This window comes from Apodemus sylvaticus, chromosome 6 (assembly GCF_947179515.1).
Source record: "Apodemus sylvaticus chromosome 6, mApoSyl1.1, whole genome shotgun sequence".
NCBI lineage: Eukaryota > Metazoa > Chordata > Mammalia > Rodentia > Muridae > Apodemus > Apodemus sylvaticus.
In genome coordinates this window covers 113,685,562-113,707,510 of record NC_067477.1, presented here as the reverse complement: position 1 = coordinate 113,707,510, position 21,949 = coordinate 113,685,562, and the positions used below count along the sequence as shown (strand labels likewise).

Below are 21,949 nucleotides of genomic sequence, written 5' to 3'. Positions count from 1 at the left end.
AAAGGCTAGAAATTGTCCAGTCTCTTAAAATAAACCACAGAATCATTGAAGCTGTAAGATATTGAGGTCATCAATCTGCATTTTACCAAGTACTATCCTCCAAGTGCTGGATATCAACTTCTGTTAGAAGTTTCCAGCAACTGAAAAAGGAAGCTATTTAATTCATGGTTTCTCTATAGAAAATTGAAACTGTGATTTTAGAAAGAAAGAAAGAGAGAGAGAGAGAGAGAGAGAGCAGTTAAATTCCAAGAATTTCCAATATTATTGAAATTTATTCAGAAAATCATGACGTGCAAAGAGATTAGTAAAGCAAACACAGGTGAGAAAACACAGTTTGTTAAAATGTGGAAAAGGACTAAGTATATACTGCTGTCAATAAATTGTTTGTGTTGTTTTTAAGCCTAGCCCCCTTTTTAAAGCTTCGTCATAGTTCTTTTCCTGCTGGTGTAATTAAACAGTCTAACAGGTGACTAAGGGAGAAGAAGGTGCGTAATTTAGCAGACAGTTCAAGGTGCAGTCCATCATGGCGGAGAAGTTAAGGCGCTTGACGCAGCCTGTAAGCATTCTTGCTCCAAAAGAGATCAGAGAATAACAGAATGGTCAGACTAAAGCAAGTCCGAAACACATCAGGCAAACACCACAGCCTGCAGCTCCATGTGGAACCATCTAGGGCTTGTGATAAAACTGGCAGAGCTTGCTTTAGTAGCCCAGAAACTGTCTCTGGTGTGCTCAGTGTTCAACTCTTCTTGGTGTTGAAGAACCCATGGTTCTGAATCTTGACTATCCTGGGGTCTTGACTGCAACTTGGGCTTCACATCCACTGCTTGGAGATACTGCTTGTTATCACCTGGCCTCGGCTGCTTTCTTTATCCACAAGGAAGACTTCATGAACCCTCAATCTTTCACCACTCATGCCTCAAAAACAGTACCACACCATTCTGCAGTCAACTAAAGATGTGCACCACAGATAATCAGCTTCTGTGTACTCGCCCTGTCAAAACACTGTAATAGCTAGTTGCTTTTAAGAAGTGGGAACCTCTTTAGCTTAGGCTTGCTTCCTTCAAATGAATCTAAATACAAACAAGATGGAACTCAGGACTCTTCACAGTCCCATGGGCAGCAGAAATGGCTTCTCCTCCAAAGATACTACCTCTTTAAATATTACAGCTGCTTTCTCAGAATCGCATGGAGTTATACCAACCTGAATGCTTACCTGTCCTGATATTCCTATCAAATTTAATTCACTACCTTTACATTTAGTTTTGCTCACAGTCTCAGGACATGGACAAAATGAAACCAAGTTCTTGGCGGAATTATCATACAAATGACCCTAGTTAATGATAGAATCCTTGTTCTCCAAAACCTCAAGCTTCAGGCCTCTGCTGAGTGTGTTTGTCTCAGCTCTCTTGTCTTCCAAGTGTTCCTTGGAATGGGTCAGCAAACAGTGTAGTACTCAACGGCTTTTCTAAGCCAAAGTTCCAATCTCATGCCCATTCCTCTCACAGACCAGTTCCAAAGGTCAGGCTTATCACATAACCTCACTTCTTAGAACCAATTACTTCTGTTGCTGTGAGAAGATACTCTCAACGCAAGCAGCATCAGGAAGGGTGATTTTAGCTCACAGTTCAATGGGCAGTAGTCCATCATGGCAGAGAAGGTAAGTTAGTGAGAGCCTGAATTGGCTGGTCACACTATACCCACAATTTGGGGACGGAGGAGGAAAGGCAAGCACGGGCACAGCTAGTTCTCTCCATTTTATACATTCTAGGATCCCTTGTCCAAGGAATGTTCCACCCACAATTTAGATGAGTTTTCCCACTTAACAATCAAGACCCACAAGCATGTCTAGAGGTTTGTCCCCCAGGTGGTTATGGATTCTGTCCACTTGATAATTAGTACTAATTACCACAGTATTAAATCTATGTCATCTATGATTAATAGTAAAATTGAAAAATTACATGTATTTATGAATATATTTATCTACATTTATTCAGTTATTTATTTATTTGTTTCTTCTTTGAGAATAACACAAAGAAGCAGCTTATAAAATTAATGGCACAATGCATCAAGATCAAATTATTGTGAATCAGGAAAAAAAATACATGAGGAGTGAAGAAAATTCAACCCCAACTGAAAAATGACTGACCACCAGTAAGATAACCAAGCAGCAAAAAATGCAGTCAAGAAAACCTCACAAAATTGGAGATGAAAAACATGAGAAAATAGCTGAGGAAAAGCTAATAAATATGGGTCTTAAATCACCAAAAAGTAAAAGTAATAAGAATTTTCAAAGACCATGTAGTACTGGACTAGGAGCAAAATCTCATCTTTGTGCGTTTGTGCACTCTGAGCACTGACCTGGAGTCTTGCACAGGTTAATCAGGAGCTCTACCACTATTTCCCACACCCAGTCCTGGATCAGGTAATTATTATTCAAGGGCTTGTGGAACAGGAAACCAGGGGTTTCTATTTCTTTCTACTTCTTACAGGTAAGTCAGTACCTGAAATACTCAGAATTTGCCAACTGCTCTTCTGACCTCCCTTTCTTAGGTCTACATATTTTTATATTTTAATTTTTTCACAATTTTACATATGTGTGCTTTGCAGGTGACTACTCTCACCTCTTACCTCCTTGTTCCACACTGTCCACTCTTCACAAATCTCCTAGAGAGCTCATGCCTAATCATTTGATTTTATGACCTACTAAGATTAACCAGGACCAAAGACTAAGAGTTTGGATCTATGAAACCTGGAGGGCTCCACAGAAGGTAGACTACTAAAGACAGCAATTCCTCCTCTCCTGGAATCCCTTGAGTAGCCAATAGTTCCAAGGGAAATGTAGGGCCTGTGAGCCCGTCCCCCTTCCTTGACTGACTGTTGATGTGGCTGGCCTTACGTGGGCTCAGGGCAGTAACTACAGCTGATGTGAGTTAATGTTTACAGTAGTCAAGCTGAACTTCTAGGATGGCATTTTATAGCCTTTCACCCTATATTCTGGTTCGTAATACTTCTTGTACCCTCTTCCCCTAGGTGTCCTGAACCTTAGGTAGTATAATAAATTTATTCAGGGATGGGCCCAGTTGGTCACTTATTTTCTGCTTCTTGATTTTGTCCACATCTTAGCCCACAGAAAAAGCAAACGGCAAAGACGATCATGAACCTCCACAAACTGGCATGAAGGAGTAACAGGGATCCAATGTATCCTTTCAGATAAGACAATCAGAAAACTGAGTAAGACAAATGAACAACACTTGAGTTTTGGTTGTTGCTGCTGCTGCTGCTGTTGCTGCTATTGTGAGATACAATCTCTATGTACCTCAGGTAAATCAGCTCACTTACTAAGACTCCTCAGGGAGGCTGGGCGGTAGGCTAGGCAGTAAAGTGGTTGTCAGGTAAGCAGGGGGACTGAACCCACACCCCAGAACCCACACCCATATCCAGTGATGGGGAGGGAACAAGAGCTTGTCTGGGTCTTGTTGGCCATCCAGTCTAGCAAAATTGGTGAATTCTAGGCTCACTGAGAGAAGCTGTCCAAAAACTAGAGAGCTACGGAGGAGGGTATCCGATAACACCCTTTGGCCTTCAAACACACTTGTACATATGTTGCACATGCACATATGCACACACAAAGAAAATACCTCATCTATACTAGTCAACATCTTTCATGTCATCAGGCCTTTTGTAATAGAGACTGGGCCTTTTGTCCCAGTTCTTTTTCTCTTCCTTTCTCAATGTAGTCTTTCTTTTTGCCTTCATATTTTATCTCAAAACCATGTCATCAGAGAGTACTCTTGTCATTAAGTGTGCCACAACACAGTGCCTTCGGAGTGCTTTCCCGACCCGATCCTATCTTCCTGTTATTCCTTATGAGACCCACAGGAAGCTGCTTTGTCATTGTGCTTCTGTACAGCAGCATGATTCAGAGCTGACTTGTCAACTACTTGAATGAGCTAAAGGGACAATAGCACTCAGAAGAAAATCTCTTCCTGGGCCAGGTTTACTGGCGTATGCCTATAATCTAGGATCTTGGCATGGGTGGCAGGAAGATTAAGAATTCAAGGCCAGCTGCCCAGTCAATTAAAGGACAGCCTACACTACTCAAAACAAACAAACAAACCCACCACCAACAAATCCACCACCACCAACAACAAAATACCTTCCCTGGACTTTTCAGAATAATTTTATAGCATTCATTGAACATATTTTCATCTTTGTTATAATTACTAGAGTATTTCTCACCATAGACATTGAAAGTATACACCTTCAAAGTATAAAAGAATTCACTGGCAAAACAATCTGGCCCTAGAATCAACTTAGGGGAAAAAAATCCCTTTAACTTCCTACCATGGTTTTAGTTTACCCAGATTTACTTACTGCCTTCCTTCTTTCCTTTCTTCATTCCTTTCTTTTCTTTCAATCAATTTGAGTTTTTCCTAATAACTAAAGATTTCGAATAAGGTAGCATAAAGTTAAGTGTTCCCTTTCACAAGTTCTTTTTAAACTTTCTGTTCCTGTCATCTCTTTGGTTTCCCACATCCAGGCTGGTAGCATGCCCTTCCCTCGAGCCCTGCGTGCTCTGTGGTGCCCCTCTGCTGCCCTCTGTGGTGCCCTCGCTCCTAGCACACGCTGTCATCTGGTGGCAGCGTCCTTTTCTACTCTTCATTTTGCTGAGTTTGAAAAAGAACAAACACCACCACCCACCAACAAATCCACCACTGAAACTGAGTGTTTACTACATTATTTTTTTCTTTACCATTAAAATGACAACCTGTACTATAGAAGATCCTATCTCAAAAAAAAAAAATAGTAAATTTAATTAACATATGAATTTTAATTTAAGCACAGTATTGGTCTTAAATGAGTTCTATTCCAGCTTACTAAATAACAATTGTTATCTACTATTAAGTAGTTATTTTGAGAAATATTAGATTTTTCCAAATCATTAGGCTTAAACATTTTAAAACTTGTTATAGTTAAAAAAAGATATATATTTTCAGTTTTCTTCATTCCCTAGAATTTACTGTTGCCTTGTTTGTTTTGTTGCTGTTTTAATATTCTTTTTCTATTCCACCATCAACCGGAGAAGCATATCTAATCTCAAACTAAAATGGAAACTTCCTACTTAGCTAAAGCTCCACGATCAGCTCAGCTTCTCAGACTTGCAATCCTCCTGATCTTAAATCCATGTAGAGAGGGGCTGGAGAGGCGGCTCAGCAAGGACTTGGGGTTTGACTCAGGTTCTATATCAGGTAACTCACAACTGCCTATAACTCCTTCCAGGGGATCTGACGCCCTCTTCTGGCCTCCAGAGGCATCTACATACACATGGTAGACATGAAGGTGATGGTCTGTGGGAGATAACACTGCATTTAATTAGCTATGTCAGGTCATCAAAGAGCCATGTTCAAGACACTTCAGGAAAAGGCTGTCCGTAACTGTGAACCATCTCTTTTACTAAATGGATATCATAGGTGCTAAATACTGTTGTCAGTAGATTAAATCTTAAAATCTTAATAATAATCTTAAAAAATTATCTATTCAGTATGAAGAGTAAGAAAAACAACTCTCAAAATTGTGTACCTAACTTAATTTTTTCTCACCTTATTAGATTTGTAAAAGGAAAAAAAGTATTTCTTAATAAAAGAAAGTCTTAATTTTAAAAGACTGTTAAGAGCCAGTGATGGTGGCACTTGCCTTTAATGCCATCACTTGGAAGGCAGAGGCAGACAGATCTCTATGAGTTCAAAGCCAGCCTGGTCTACAGCACAACCTCCAGGACAGCCAGGGCTACACAGAGAGATTCTGTCTGTGTAAAACAAAGAAGAAACAAAATGTCAAGGATAACTCAGTCAGTAAAGTGTCTGCCATACAACAGTGGAGACCAGAATTTTGATCCCTAGTACCTATATACAAGCAGTGGCACTGAGAATCTATAACCCCAGTCCTGGAAAGGAGGTTTCAGGGAAACCTGTGGATCCCTAGAGTTTGCTGGCTAGCCAGTATAAGCAAAGCAAAGATTCCCAGGATCAATGAGAGACCCTGTCTCAAAAATAAACTTATTAATTAATAAGGTGGATGGTGATTAAAGCAAACACTCAACATCAATGTCTGGCCTGCATACCCATATATACTAACACACAGACACCCCCCCCCACACACACACACACACAACCACTGTTGGTGTTTTGTCTAAGCTCCACCCCACACCTACCTGGCAATAGCCAGGTATGCCCAAAATGAAGGAGCTTAAAGAGGAGAGGATTGGGGGTTAAGGGAGTGTGGCGCAGTGGCATGGGGGAGGGGGTGCCCAGGCAGGGCCTTGCCTGGGCATCTCTGCCCCCTGAGGGACCACACATACACAGGCATGGTATAGAATAGAGTTTATTCAGAGTAGGGGATGGGAGTTAGTGAGAGAGAGAGAGAGAGAGAGAGAGAGAGAGAGAGAGAGAGAGAGAGAGAGGAGAAGAGAGAAGAGAGAAGAGAGAAGAGAGAAGAGAGAAGAGAGAAGAGAGAAGAGAGAAGAGAGAAGAGAGAAGAGAGCAGAGAGCAGAGAGAAGAGAAGAGAAGAGAAGTGGAGGCCGGCCGTGACCATGTGGAGGGTGGGGAGAGCCCAAGGGGCAGAGAGGTGAGAGTATGTGGGAGAATGGGAGAGCAAAGAGGGAGAGGAGGGGCAAGTAGCCCCTCTTATAGTGCGCTAGATCTCTGGGGCGGGGCATACCTGGCTATTGCCAAGTAGGTGTGGGGTGGAGCTTAGACAAAATACCAACAACCACTACTGAGCATGGTGTAATCCTTAGTACTTGGGAGGCTGAGGCAATAAGATACTAAGTTTGAAGCCAGCCTGGGCTTTTTACCAAGTTCAAGGTTATATAGGCTACACAGAGAAGAACCTCATAGGATATATTAAATTTTTTTAATAAATTTAATTAAACTAGGATGGTGTTCAACCCACAGCACATGTGTGAGGTCACAAAACAATGAGCAGTACTCAGCTTTCTTTCTACCAGGTGGGTCCTGGAGAATGAACTCAGATTTTGGGCTTGCCAACAAATACTTCTACATACTGCGCCATCTTGCCAGCCAGTAAAAGACTCTCAAACAAAAAAAAAACAGTCTTTTAAAACTCAAAATTTTGATATTAAATTATGTGTTCCCACGTTAGACAGTAACTAACTTCACAAGGAAATCGAGTTGTGTTAAGCATGTAGCGTCTATCAAGCGCAGCAGCCTGGAGCCTGCCTGTGTCTACTCAGACGGCTGTGAGAACAGAGAGCACCTGAGAGTCCCCAGTCAGCCCGGGAGGCCTAAGAAACTCTATTTGAGCTGCCTGACAGACAGCAGTGACTAAGTACCAGAGTCACATGTTCTCGCTCACAGTGGCTTTCTTTCCTCCTGCGTTCACTCCAGCCCACACTCTATCACACAGCCACACCTCTTCTCTTAGGATCATCTTTAAAGCAATAGTTTCAATATTTTGAAGCTACCAGAAGGTAACTAAACATGCTTATTCCTGTGTGTTAGATTCTGGCTCCATGGAGTCCACACGTTGTCTTTTCTCTCAAAATTTCTGTTAACAGAAAAAAGAATAAGCTCCTGCCATAAACATTAGCTTTGTCCTTCAAAAACAATGTTTTATCTTACTGATAACCTACATCCCAGGAGCAAAGCCTCCTCTTTATATATAATTTCAATAGCTACGAATTCTGGAATTCAATAGCTATAACCACTCAAGAGTTATAATGGCATACTCTGGAATACAAACGAAATTCTTCTTTAAAATCTTCAGTTTTCAGGTGCTTAATGACATTTTTTCAAAAATACCACTAAAGGTCCATTACAGGTCTCTTCGATTTCTCACTACACAGATAGACAGGTGAACTGCAGGGAAGAGGGTGATGGTCTGTGGGAAACAACACTGCATTTAATTAGCTATGTCAGGTCATCAAAGAGCCATGATGAAGACACTTCAGGAAAAGGCTGTCTGTAACTGTGACCCAGCTCTTTCTCGTGGGGTTGAAATAAAACTTGTTCTTTCTCAGAGTCTATGTGCCTCTCTCCGAAAACTACACCATCTCATCAGCATCTCACACTGTCCTTTTGTAACTGGGCTGGGAAAAGTTAGATTTTCTCCTGAAATGCCCGCCTATAGCAAACATTCTTCTAGCATCTCAGTGTATTAGTATTATTAGTCAACCTTTTCCAGACTCAAAGATCATTATGTTTTTAAGTTCTATAGACAGAACATAGCAGTTATGCATTAAAATCACTATCACATATCTTCAGTTTCCCCATATGCCCAGGCCTAGGACTTTCTAACTCACCAAGGCATATTTTTTTCTTTTACAGTTTCATATACTAAAGGATAAAGAACAATTTTTGAACAATGCTTTGTAGTTGTTTCTCAAATGGAGAGGTATATTTACTAAATGCATATCATAGGTGCTAAATACTGTAGTAAGTAGATTGCCTTATTTTATCTCAAGTAGCCTCTAAAAAGTCAAGTAGGATGCAATTATGCAATAGGTGTGGGAGTGATGGGGAGGAGGTGTAATGTTACAGAGAGGCACGGAGAAACTTACAAAGGAGACTGATAAAGTCAACAAGAAACTGCAGCAAACAGAGCCACAGATAGCTGCTTACAGACCAAGGTATCTCTGCAGCCACAGGGACTGTTACAGCATACTTGATTCTTTGATTGTTCTGCTACTTACTAAACTAATTCTTTGTCTGTTACTCAATTCCTTGTATTAATAAAGGAGTAAATTCAACAGACCTCTGTATTCTCTTAAGCATTAAGAAAAGTTCCAAAATCAAAATTGCAAATGAAAAGTGGCCTTTTAAAATTGGACTCAGCAACCAGCATACTGAAAAACAAATGTAAAAACAATTAAATAAAATAATTGAAAATAAGTCATTTGGATTGAGAGTTGAGCAGAGAGGCAAGACTAGAGAGGCAGCAGACTGTAGGGCCGGGCGCCCTGGAAGTCGGTCCAGCCTCACGAACAGCAGATAATTAACTTTTGGCACTTAGCCTCTCTTCACTGGAGTTCTTGTGAGAGTCTAGTGAGTCAATCTGCATAAAGTGCTTAGAATAGAGTCTTAAATAATAAATACGACACAGCCAATCTGTCCTTGTGAGAAATATCTTCTTTACTGAAAACTCAAGAAATTATTTGAATTAAGAGTTCAGCTCTTTGCCAAATGAACATAACTGAACAGAGAAAAATTTTGGACCTTTGACTTAAGGGATGAATTTTCAAGAACCTTTTGAGAAAATGATAAACTATCTCTTGCCCCTCCTACCAGTACACTGTCTCAGTCATAAACACCTAACGTGAGCAATGATCAATCATCTGACAGCAAAACTCATTTCCATTACACACTTGCTTTTACACTGGAAAATAATCAGATCAAAGGCATGCCTTGTGCCCACAAATATGTCAATTTGTCCCCCAAAATATCAGGACTGTGAAAACATAACGTCATTCTATTTTCATATTTAGAACTAAGGATAGTTCTTGAATATCAAATATCCGATTAGTATTCAAATTTCCATGATTGTGCCATAGACACCTATGGACAAAATCTAGACCATCTGAAAGCTCCAGCATTGCCAGCAGTAACCCAATACTCCTGTTCCTTCTTTTACTCACTTTGTATGTGTATCGGGGGTGGAAAAAAGCCTGTGCACCAAGGACATGTATTTTGCTGACAATATCCAGTGTTCCATTTCATATTCCCATAAACATATTCCCTGTTCCCATAAACTAGCAGTTAGAAGTAGAGGCTTGATCAGATTTGGATTCAAATTTAACTTGGAAGCAAGATTACTTCACTGGAAGGCTGTACTGTAAATGCCCACTGAATCTTCCTGTAATGTTAGCAGCCACTGGTGACCTAGATCAGGATTTGTTCTAAATGGTGACATTCTGCTCCATTGCCCTTTCTCCTTCTATTAACTAAAACATTCCTGAGAAAAGAACTTCCTCTCAGCCTTGAACTACTTGGCTACCCTGGAGTATAGCTAGTTCCTAAGTATACTCCAAACAAAATTAAACATGGCAGTTTGTATGTTTATAAGCATCTTAGGAACTCACATGTAAACATATCCAAAGTGATTCATTCTACTGTTGCTATGCTTACCAATATTCTAAAGGTCTCCTCTTCGACCAACCACAGCCCACTGATTTTGCATCTGGATTGTTTTGCCAAAGCCCTTCCCCTATCTTTTTTTTAAATAGCCACATTGCAAAAATGTTTATGACCACAGATTAGAATCAGTTATTCAGCCTATTTCTTTTCTTATTTTTTGTTTTTACTAAAGTAAAAATTTCTAGTTAAAAATCACCTGTCAATAGATTGGCTGTTATGATGGAACATGAAATGAGTCATTAAGCAATATTTTTCACTTATGTCTATGTCACAGGATTTTCCCTATCCAATTACATTAGTGCAGAGGAGGTCTGTCAGGGTAGGAGAGGAAGGAAGACTATGACTGTGGATGTGAACCCGCCTTTCATTTACCAGCCACAAGTAGTTATGATTTCACAGGGTTAGAAATATTGGGCTAAAGCTTTTATCATTAACAATTGGTTCTGAAATTATTGAATTGGCACCTTGTAAATTGTGATAGTATTGATACATAAATCTGGTTGGTTAATTAAGCTTTGAGAATCTTGATTCTACTGCGTATTGTGTTATGCAATGGTGAGGTTGGCAGTTCCATTTAGTTACTGGAATGTGGGATCGACTACATGGGTTTATGGCTGAGGAAGTGCTAGCAGCTCCAGCGAGCCAGATGCGGGGAAGGGGAGGGGTGCTAGAAAGAGCCGTTGATGGCCACAGGAGCTCGAAGCATGGTCTGGCCCCGCCGAGTGTTGGCAGGTTCATTTTTTAATATTTCCCGAGACATGTCTACTTCCAGTATTTTAAATTTTTAAAACATTATTATATCAAAGCTGATAATCAGATATTTTAATCTGAGTGATTAGAAGACAAAGATTCCTACACTTCTCAGTTTGCCTTTGGTTACAGAAAGTATTTTCATGCTAAAATATATGTTATTGCTTTTCTTCTATTATGGGTCTATTTAGTATATGAGAAGTGGGTTTTGTAATGACATTTGCACACATGCTTCTCGTGCTCTTTGCCCATTGCCCTCTTATGTCCCCACATTGCTCCCTCCCCCTTCTCAGACGGCCTCCCTTCTACTGCCCTGCCATGCATACATACACTTTAACCTAGATTCTGCATAAGAGAAAAAATTATGGCTTATTTTAAATATGATGGTTCCACTGCTGTCCACTTTCCTCCTGATGACAGCCTGCCACTGTCCTGCCATGAGCACTGAGGCCGACTCCATCATTAGGCTGCTGTGCACAGCATGATATTCAGGCTGCTTTGCTGTCTGCTTACTTGGATGCCCGTTCCTATAAACCCAGAAGCGGCACAGTAGGACCATGATGCACTTCTAATTTAAGCCTTTTGAGCAACTTCCCTGCAGATTTCCACGGTTGCTGCACTAATAATTTACAGCCACACCAACAGTTTCCCTCCACAAGCCCTGCTCCCCACATTCTCATCGTTTTCTTGATGATGCCCATTTTGACTGGGATAAGACTGAATCGCAATATAACTTTGATTTGCATTCTTTTGGTGGTTCAATGTGGTGAACAATTCTTCATGTATCTATTTGGTCATTTGTACTTCTTTTGAGAACTTTCTGTTCAGTTTATTCACATTTATTAGATTATTTCCTTTAATTTTTTTGAGTTCTTTAAGCTTTCTAGATACTAATCTCTTATCAGATGTGCAGCTGGAAATTTTTCTCTCCTGTTCTGTTCTAAGAGCTGAGTCTTCACAGGCTCTCTTCTCTGCTGGGCAGCAGGTGTTGTTTTATTCTGATGCCATCTCACTTGTTCATTCTTGCTATTATGTTGTGAACTCTTTGAGAGTCCTATGCAGAAAGATACGCCTATGCCTAAGACTTCAACTATGTCCCCTTACCAAGTTCAGCTTCAAGTTTAAAAGTCTTATATCCATGTTGATTACTATACACAGCAAAAGATAGGAACATGGTTTCATTCTTTTACATATGGGTACATTAGATCTTCTAGCACAATTCAATAAAGAGGCTGTCTTTCTCCAAAGTATGGTCTGAGCACCTTTGTCAAAAATCAGATGGCTGTAGCTGTGCAGGTTTATTCCTGGCATTCTTGTTATATAGCACTGATCTACAAGTCTGGTTTCATGCCATTACCATGCTGGTTTTACTATGATAGCTTTGTAGTATAATTTGAGATTAGGTATTGTGACCTTTAGCAAAGGATTGTTTTAGCTTGATGTTCTTTTGTATTAGCACATAAATCTTAAAATAGATTTTTTTTCTACTGAGAAGAATATAATGGAATTTTGATGTACTGACTCTTAAATCATTTTTAATGATAAATCCATTTCACAATATTAATTCTGCTAATCCAAGAGTTTGGGAAGGTTTTGGATTTTCTGGTATCTTCTTGGGTTTCTCCCCTGCTCTTGCTCCCCTAATCCAGTCCTCTGTGAATGGGACTGCTCTGTATTCCTTCTTGACATGCTTGTTATTGAACAGCAATTGATTTCCTTTTGCCAATATTGATATTTCATCATGATAATTAACTGAGAGTGTTTATCAAATCTAAGAATATCCCCTTCTTCTGTGTAGACCTAGCTGTCCTGGAACTATGCATAGACCAGGCTAGCCTCAAACTCAGAGGTTCGTCTTCCTCTACCTCCCAAAGGCATGCACCACCACACCTTATCAGATCTAGTGTTTTTGCAGTCTTTCATATATAGGATCGTACTGTTTACACATGGGGATAATTTGACTTCTTTTCTATTTGTGTCTTTTATTTCTTCGGCTTGACTGTAGCTAAGACTGTGAGTACATTATATTAGATAAAGATATAGAGAGTTGGGCACCCTTGTCTCATTCCCAACTTTAAAGGAAATTTAAAGGAAATGTAAAGGAAATACATTTAGTATAATGCTGGCTCTAAGGTTTGTCATATATATCCTGCATTAAGTTGAGATACAGACCTATTCCTAGTTTCTTCAGGACTTTCATCATGCAGGGATGTTAAATTTACTTATGTTTTGCTTGTTTTTATTTTTCTTGTTATTGCTGTTATACTTGATGGTTTGCATATGCTGAACCACGTTCGTTCTCTAATCCCTTAAGTAAACTCGGTTAGAGTGTAATGTCTTTTTTTTAGCATCTTTTTCATTATTAATTATTTTATTTATTTATGTTTCCAATGTTGTCCCCTTCCCTTTGCCCCTCCCCTATACCTTTACGGGGGTACACCCCCAACCCCCACCCATTCTTGCCTCATCCTTTCCAGGATGATATTTTCTAGTTCCATCCATTTGCATGAAAATTCATGATGTCCTCATTTTTAATAGTGGAGTAGTACTCTATTGTTTAGAGTACACATTTTCTGTTATCTATTCTTTGTTGGAGGGACATCTGGGTTGTTTCCAGCTTCTGTCTATTATAAATAAGGCTGCTATGAAAATAGGGGAACATGTGTCCTTATTACATGTGGGAGCATCTTCTGGGTATATGCCAGGAGTGGGCTCTTGGGTAGAACTACTTCCAATTTTCTGAGGAACCGCCAGATTGATTTTCAAACTGGCTGTACCAGTGTGCAATCCCACCAGCAATGAAGGAATGTTCTTTCGCCACATCCTCACCAGCACCTGCTGTCACCTGAGGATTTGATCTAAGCCTTTCTGATTGGTGTAAGGTGGGAACCTCAGGGTTGTTTTGATTTGTCTTTCTCTGATGACTAAAGATGTTGAACATTTCTTTAGGTGCTTCCCAGCCATTCGAGATTCCTCTGTTGAGAATTCTGTTTAGCTCTGTATCCAATTTTTAATTGGGTTATTTGGTTTACTGGAGTCTAACTTCTAGAGTTTTTGAATATATAATTTCGGATATTAGCCCTCTATTGGGTGTAGGGTTAGTGAAGATCTTTTCCCAATCTGTAGGGTGCCATTTTGTCCTATTGACGATGTCCTTTGCTTTATAGAAGCTTTTCAGTTTCATGAGGTTCCATTTGTCAATTGCTGCTCTTAGAATATATGATCTTCTTGAATTGTTTAAAAGTATTTTATTGAGAATTTTTGTGCTTGCACTCATTAGTAAAAATGTTCTACAGTTTTTTCTTTTTGTTGTTAGTTTTCCTATACTGCTTTTGTATCAGAATGATTCTGACTTCACAAAAGTTTGTTACTGTTTCTCCTCTAGATAGTTTATGAAATCATTTGAGGACACTAGTGTTAGCACTTCTTTAAAGGTTTGGTAGAATCCTGCAGCAAACACCCTTGGTCCTGCACATCTCTGGGTTGAGAGACTTATTAATGCTTCATTTTGCTGCTTGCTATACGACTATGCACAGATGTAGATATAGATCCTCTTGATTTAATTTTAGAAACTGATATGTATCTAGATTTTCGAAGGATTTTTGTTTGTTGTTGTTTGTTTGAAGTTTCTAAGTGACTTCTGGATTTCAGTAGAATATGTCCTAAAATCTCCCTTTTCATCTCTAATTTTATTAATCTGAGTCTTCTCTCTGATTTTAATTTGATTACAGTTTTGTTAATCATGCATTCCCCCCAAATTCTTTGTTTCCTTGATTCTTGTTCTTTTAGTGTATATTTCATTAATCTCACCCGTTTTTCATTATTTGTTTCTGTCTACTAATTTGTATTTACCAGTTCTTTTTCTAAGGTATTATGGTACAATCATTAAGTCATTTGAGTTCTCTCTGACTTACTTTTACATGCTTATTTATATTTGTGTGGATATATGCATGTACGTTTGTGTGTGTGTGTGTGTGTGTGTCTGTGTGTGTGTGCACAGAGGTCAGAAGTTAAATGTCAGTATTGTCCTCAATAATTATCCACATATTTTGTGAGGCAGGCTCTCTCTTGCATGTGTGTTGGGTATGCACATGAGTGTTTGGGTGTATGTGCCCATGTACATGAATGTGGAGGCCAAAGCAAGGCATTAAGTGTCTTTCTTTATCACTCTCTGATGTACTGCACTATAGATTTTCACAGTGAGCTTGAGCTTGAGTTTTTGAGTTTCAGCTAGGCTGGCTGGACAGCAAGCTCTGGTGATATAAGACAGAGTCTCTCAATGAACCAGACACTCATAGATTTGGATAGACCAACTAGTGAGCAAGCCCCAAGGAGCTTCCTGTTGCGACCTCTTCAGCTATAAACTCCCCTCCTGGAAATGCCTTAGCTATATCCCAAAAGTTCAGGGAAGTTGACTTTGCTACTATTACTTAACTCTAGGAATTTTTAATTCCCTTACTTTTTATAACTTAGTAAAATAATCAGATAGGGGAATAGTTAATCTATTGATTGATTGAATTATTCTATATATAAATCAGACTTTATAAAGTCCATATATCTATCTTTAACATCAAAACTTATATTAATGAGGTTGACCTATGTGAAAAACTAAATCATACCCTCTGAAATAAGAAAAACAAAATTATCACTTGTCAATATGCATTCAATTTACGAACTATGAATTCACAAGCATGTAAACACTTTCCCCTATGTAGACAGCATATGATATTGTCACAAAACATAATTCTATAGTTGCTGACCATTTATTTCTTTACAATTTCTGAAAAGATATGGATTTAGTGGCCAAATGCTGCTTACAGCCATAATTCTTAACTCTTCTCAATACTGAATCATAATTGAAAATACATTATTGAATACTAATTCTATCCCTGAAAAAGGGCAGAATATGAACAGATATGGTCCACAATCTCTTATACCCAATAATCCAAGACTTCCTTTCCTATAGCTTTTTGTAGTTTTTGTGTAGTTGTTTGTGTGTTGAGCTGAAGGAAAAAATGCAACTTCTCTGGGTTATAAGTAGTTTTAAAATAAATCAACCAACCAATCAAAACAAGACATAAATAAGAAAGCTCTTGTTTAGATCTTCCATGCTAACCAGCAACACTGAAGTGAAGTGTTAGTGTGGTCTCCGAATATCAGAGCTTTCCTTTTACCGAAGAAACAAAATACCCGCGACACGTGACACTAATTGCTTTTCCAGATGGTATGCCTTTGATAAGACATTTTTGCCAAAAGCTCATTTTACTTTCTCTCCAAGCATAATATTTATCATTAACTTTGAAACTGGTTTTACAAGCTTCTCATTTGTACTGAGATTTTTGTTTCTATGAAAAGGAAATTCCTAGTTACCTTAGTAGCAGGGCACTCTGGTTTTAGTAATAATATTCATTAATATCAGTCCAAAACTCATTTACATCATTTTATGTACACATTTCATTTTTCATGAAACCTCTAAATGCTAATTATTATAAAGAAGCTAAGAGCCATGAATTCAGTTTCCCAGGTATCGTGAAAGAAGCCTGTGCCCCACCCCTGCACACCGCATCACAGCGCAGCACAGGTCTTGCCCTTCCCTCACCTGCTTTATTCAAATTTGTGTCCAACTCTCTCTCCTCAGTCAAGATGAAAAAAAAAACGTAAGGGTAACATAGTAGTTGTGTAACGTGTAATAAAGAACATATACTCTGGTAAATTTTCTAGGGCCTTAAATCATTCTCTTAAGTTTTACTGATTTCACTCTACTAGAATCCAACCCAGCAACATAATTCTATAATCTTAGAATCTAAACTTCTCTAAAACATTGTCAGAGACTTCAGTTTAAAGGTATTATGAAACTTTCAATTCTCTGTATTTTCAAAATGTAAAATTACCTCATGAAAATTACTTGCATTATTGGGGAGGTATGTGAAATCAATCAATTCAAAATGTTGACCAAGAATTTAAGCTACCTATTTTAAACTACAGAGAACATTTAGAAGTAGAATCACAGCATCCACAAACAATAAGCAAACAAATTCAGATGATCATAATTTCCTACACCCAATTGTGAATTGGTAAATTCTCAATATAGAACTTAACTGAGTTGCTTAGAAAGGGAATCAAAATCATGATTTTATGGTAATACATAATTTATTTTCAGATGTTGATTTTATTCGTGCTAAAGACTCACATGCTGAGTAACCTATGTCTTCAATATCATTCATAATAAAGTTCTAGAGTAATTTACATCTTTCCACAAATCTAAAGACCATTTTTTTATTTTATTGTAAAGCTTGGACACTCAAATTTTGGGGAACCATCCCGAACTATTCGGACTTATGCTTACTCACAGCCCTAAGGTGGTGGCTGCCAAGAAGAAGGAAGAACAATTAACTAGAGCTATCGGTGTGAGAAGATTCCCGACAATACCACAAGATGTTCCTGCCCTAACCTCGGATGTCCCCACTTGGATGACATCCTCGCTTCCTGCTTCCATCGCTAGGGGTGTCTCTGACCTTCCCTCCTTTGCTCTTGTGTGAAGGTCAATTCCTTCTCTGTAAGCCTTAAAACCCGTTCATCTCCCCGACATTAAATGAGGCCTTGACACAACCCAGATTGACTCTGACTTTGTTAGCGTGCTTGGCCCCCTTCTCTCTTCCCCCTATTTTTGACCCTCAAGTAGTGCCTCTTCAAGACCCTGGAATAACTGGACCTGCTGGACGGGTCATCAAATGATACTAAGTAGAGTTAAGAAGACATGTCATATCTGAAAACAATAAGTACAATAGTTCTAAAAGTAAGACAACCCATATATTTATGTATTATTACCTTTGATTCAAAAATCTCACACACACATACACACACACGCACACACATACACACAATAAACATGGGAAGGTACATGGGAAGGCCAGTGATATTTTTTTAAACTTGTTACTAAGGCAACATCACACTTGTACCTGATATGAGCTAACTTTTCTTTAAGAAAGTGATTGATTGCAATATCCTTTTCTAGGAGTAAAGTCCTTTACAGCTAAGGCCAGTTTAGGATTACCACAGCACTATTCTTATTCTTTTTAATATACTGCCTTCCATATTTTCCTAACAAAACAAAAGATATGGAATTAATCCTACTAATAGGTGACACAATATTCTCAGTTTTCCATCTTTCTATTCTAACAAAATACTGCTTTCTAAATTTCAGTAAAAATTACCTAGAAATGAATCAACTTTGCCTACCTCAACATACATTCTTTACATCTGTATAGAAAATATAATAAAAAAACAAATATTTCATTTTTTAAATGAAACACATAAGTAACTCTCCCCTGGTTTGTATGCATCCTAAAAAACTAGTCAGTGCTGTTGTTTTTGTTTCCTCTGACACTACCTTATTATGTTTCAGCCCTGTGGGTTAGAGGAGTCACGTGACTCTCTAAATGTTTCAGCCTGTGGGTTAGAGGAGTCACGTGACTCTCTAAATGTTTCAGCCTGTGGGTTAGAGGAGTCACGTGACTCTAATGTGTGTCTTGCCTTCCTCTTCTATGTGAAGTCGTCCCCCAGATCCAAAGGTCCCATAGGAACAACAGTGACACTCCTGGTGCCCCACTGGTCACTGGGTTTAAGAGAAAGGGAAAGCCACTGAATGTCCTCACTAAAGGCCTCACTGAATAAGTGGGTCTGTTAGGACGTAGATTTAGTGATTAAAGTCAAGGATCATGAGTCAAATAACCATTAAATCGACTTTCTTTTTCTCTTTGTTCTATGGAAACAGGGTCTCAATCTCATGGTGATTCCCTATCTCAGTCTCCTAAGTCCTGGGAATACAGGTGTGCACAGGACACTCAGGTATGGTCTACTTCAGTACTAATTTACAGAGTATTAATCTTCTTATCATTTTGTTAGTTAGAAACATATCTTCCAAAATCTAAAAATTTTCCCCTGCTGATATTCTGGGGAAAATGGAGTGAAGCAGGACATAGGAGCAGGGAACTATTCTCTAAAAGCTACATACTTGAACATATAAGAAGATTTAATCTTATAAAGCCTGCATACAGAAATCAACATTACAAAATCACTACCAACATGTCAAGTTAAGTAAAACTGTGTCTTAAATACCTCTGAATAAGTAGAAAGTCTGAATGTCGGTGTCTTCATTTGGAAGCAAGGTTTCCTCCTACGTGATCTTGTCTGAAGGACCTTGGTTTTATCATCAGATCAGTTCCAGTTACATTTCCTTTAGTATGGTCAGATCTAAAGCAGAAGGAAGAAGGAACACTTAGGCCACGGAAACCATGATGGATTCACTATTTCCCTGCAAGCACACAATGATTCTTGGATGCTCTAATTGGTTGAAAAATGACAATTCTCATTCATGTCACTACTGCAGGTAGAAAAGAAATTAAATCAAAGATTAAAAGTATAACGGGGAAAATATAAAGTTGCTCAGAAGTTGACTGACTTTTTTTTTTTTTTAAGATCAGATAGCCTATGGTGATCTGCAGCAAACCGGGCACTGGTGTCACAAAGCCACAAGGAGCCTTAGATTCTGCTCACAAGAGCTGCTGTAGTCATCGCAGAGGCCTCTACACCCGCTATACCCTGGCCCAGGTAACGCCAAACAATGGGAAGAACAGGAGTTCAGAATACGATAACTGCAATAGCAAAGAGCTCAGGGTCGTGGACAGTGCTCATAACTGGGCCACTGACAATGCTGAGCGCTCCTATTCCACTTCAAAGTTGCCACCAAACAGTGGGCACTGTCCAGCCAGGGCCTTCGTAAGAGGGTGAGACCTAATGACTCTAGTCTTACCTCTCAGGGTGAAGTTTGCATGCTAGGAAGCTAACCCTGCCAACTACGTTGCACTCCCAGCCTAAGCACTAACTCTTCATTAACATTTCTCTAGATTACAGAAACAACAATCAAGCTTCAGAGATGGTCAGTCTATCAGATCATTTTAGGGACCTGAGCTACTTAATTCTACCTGTGGTTTCCAGGACTGACATCCAATCAGCTTTATTCAGAACACACTATGTGGCCAACTCCCTCCTCTCCTAGTCTCATACCCGCATTGTTCTCTGCTTTTTCACCCACACCAGTTATTCCACAACTGCTGTCCTTTATTCCACACAAATGGCCAAGTATGTGGAAAAAAGTGTTCAGCATCACTAATAAACAGGGAAATGCAAATCAAAACCACAATGAGATATCCTCTCACTTCAATAAGAATGGCTACTATCAAAAAGACAAAAGACAGCAAGTGCTGATGAGGATGTGGAAGAAAGGGAACCCGAGTGCACTGTGGTTGGAAATGCAAATTACTACCTCCATTATGGAAAACGGTATGGAGATTCCTCAAAAATTAAAAATAGAACTACCATATGATCCAGAAACCCATTTCTGGGTATACATCCAAAGGAAATGGAATCAAAGAGACATCTGCACTCTGATGTTACTGCAGCACTATTCACAATAGCAAGAGATGCAAACAGCTGAAGTGCCCATCAGCTGATGAATGGATAAAGATAACGAGCTATACACACCCGCTGGAGTAAAGTCAGCCATGAAACAGATCGAAATCCTGTCACTTGTGACAGCATGGATAGAACTGAAGATAATTACATTAATTGAAATAAGCCAGAAACTGAAAGATGAGTACTTCATAATCTCACTCTCATGTGGCATATAAAAAGTTGATCTTGGAGATGTTAAGAGTAAACTGGTCATTACTAGAGACTGGGGAGATTAGGGGAGGGAGGAAGACTGAGCAATAGGTACTAACAGACAGAAATAAGACGTTCTGGTGGTCTGTTGTACAGTGGTATTAACAATGTAGTTTGTACTTCCAAGAGACTGGGGGAATTGTGTTTTTTATACCACAAAGAGGTGATAAATGTTTGAGGAGACCAATGTTTAACTTTATTAAAAACTTTACGTAGTGAACAAATACATATATCAACACCATCACATGCTAGGGAGGTAAAGACAAGGATCCCTGAAGCTTCCTGCCTTGACAGACTCGGTCATGTGGTAAGTTTTAGGCCCATGAGATTCTATCTCAAAAACCAAGGTGGATAGTAACTGGGAGCAATGGCTGAGACTCAACTTTGAGCTTCACATGCATGTGCATATGCATCTGCAAACACACACAGGAGGGAAAAACCACATGATACAACTTTTGTTTTCATCCATCGGTTTAAAAAGATACATTTAGGGGCTGGAGAGATGGCTCAGCGGTTAAGAGCACTGACTGCTCTTCCAAAGGTCCTGAGTTCAAACCCCAGCAACCACATGGTGGCTCACAACTATCTATAATGAGATCTGACACCCTCTTCTGCAGTGTCTGAAGACAGCTACAGTGTACTTACATAAAATAAATAAAATCTTTAAAAAAAAAAAGATACATTTAAAAATTCAACCCTGCCAAGTGGTGGTAACACACACCTATAATCCCAGCACTTGGGAGGCAGGGGCAGGTGGATTTCTGAGTTCGAGGCCAGCCTGGTCTACAGAGCAAGTTCCAGGACAGCCAGGACTACACAGAGAAACCCTGTCTCAAAAAACCAAACAAACAAAAAACAAAAAATTCCATTAATATTACTGTATGGATTATGTATAAATTAAAAAGTATGTAGAATAATCTTAAATTGGGATTAGGGAAATGGCTCAGTGGGCCCACAAGCCTGGGGCCTAAGTTCGGATTTCTAGCACTGGGTGTTTTGGCTGAGCATCTGTCACCCAAGTAACCAGGAGTGAAGACAGGGAATGCTCCACAGTCCAGCTGGATTGACGAGCTCAGGGTTCAGTGAAGAGACCATGTCTCAAAAAATAATAATGTAAAAATTATTTTACATTATTTTAATGTAAAAATACCCAACACTGACTTCTGGCCTCCTCATGTAAATATTTACATGTGTGCTCACATGTGTGCAGACACACAAATACATACATTCACAAAACACATGTAAATGTTTAAATCTTAAAGATGTTTATTCTATTAATAAATGAGTTCCCTTTGTGTGGTTTTATCTGTTCTCTCAAGCTGAT

At 39.1% G+C, this 21,949-nt stretch overlaps 1 protein-coding gene across 6 annotated transcripts in view; it reads right to left on the bottom strand.

The window, feature by feature from the left end:
- Ncoa1 (nuclear receptor coactivator 1) overlaps positions 1 to 21,949 on the bottom strand; it is a 213,475-nt gene that overhangs the window by 130,210 nt on the left and 61,316 nt on the right. For all 6 annotated transcript variants that reach the window (XM_052186173.1, XM_052186176.1, XM_052186177.1 and 3 more), the window contains one exon: positions 19,021 to 19,155. The gene's annotated coding sequence lies outside the window, so the exon portion shown is untranslated. The remainder of the gene's footprint in view (positions 1 to 19,020; positions 19,156 to 21,949) is intronic.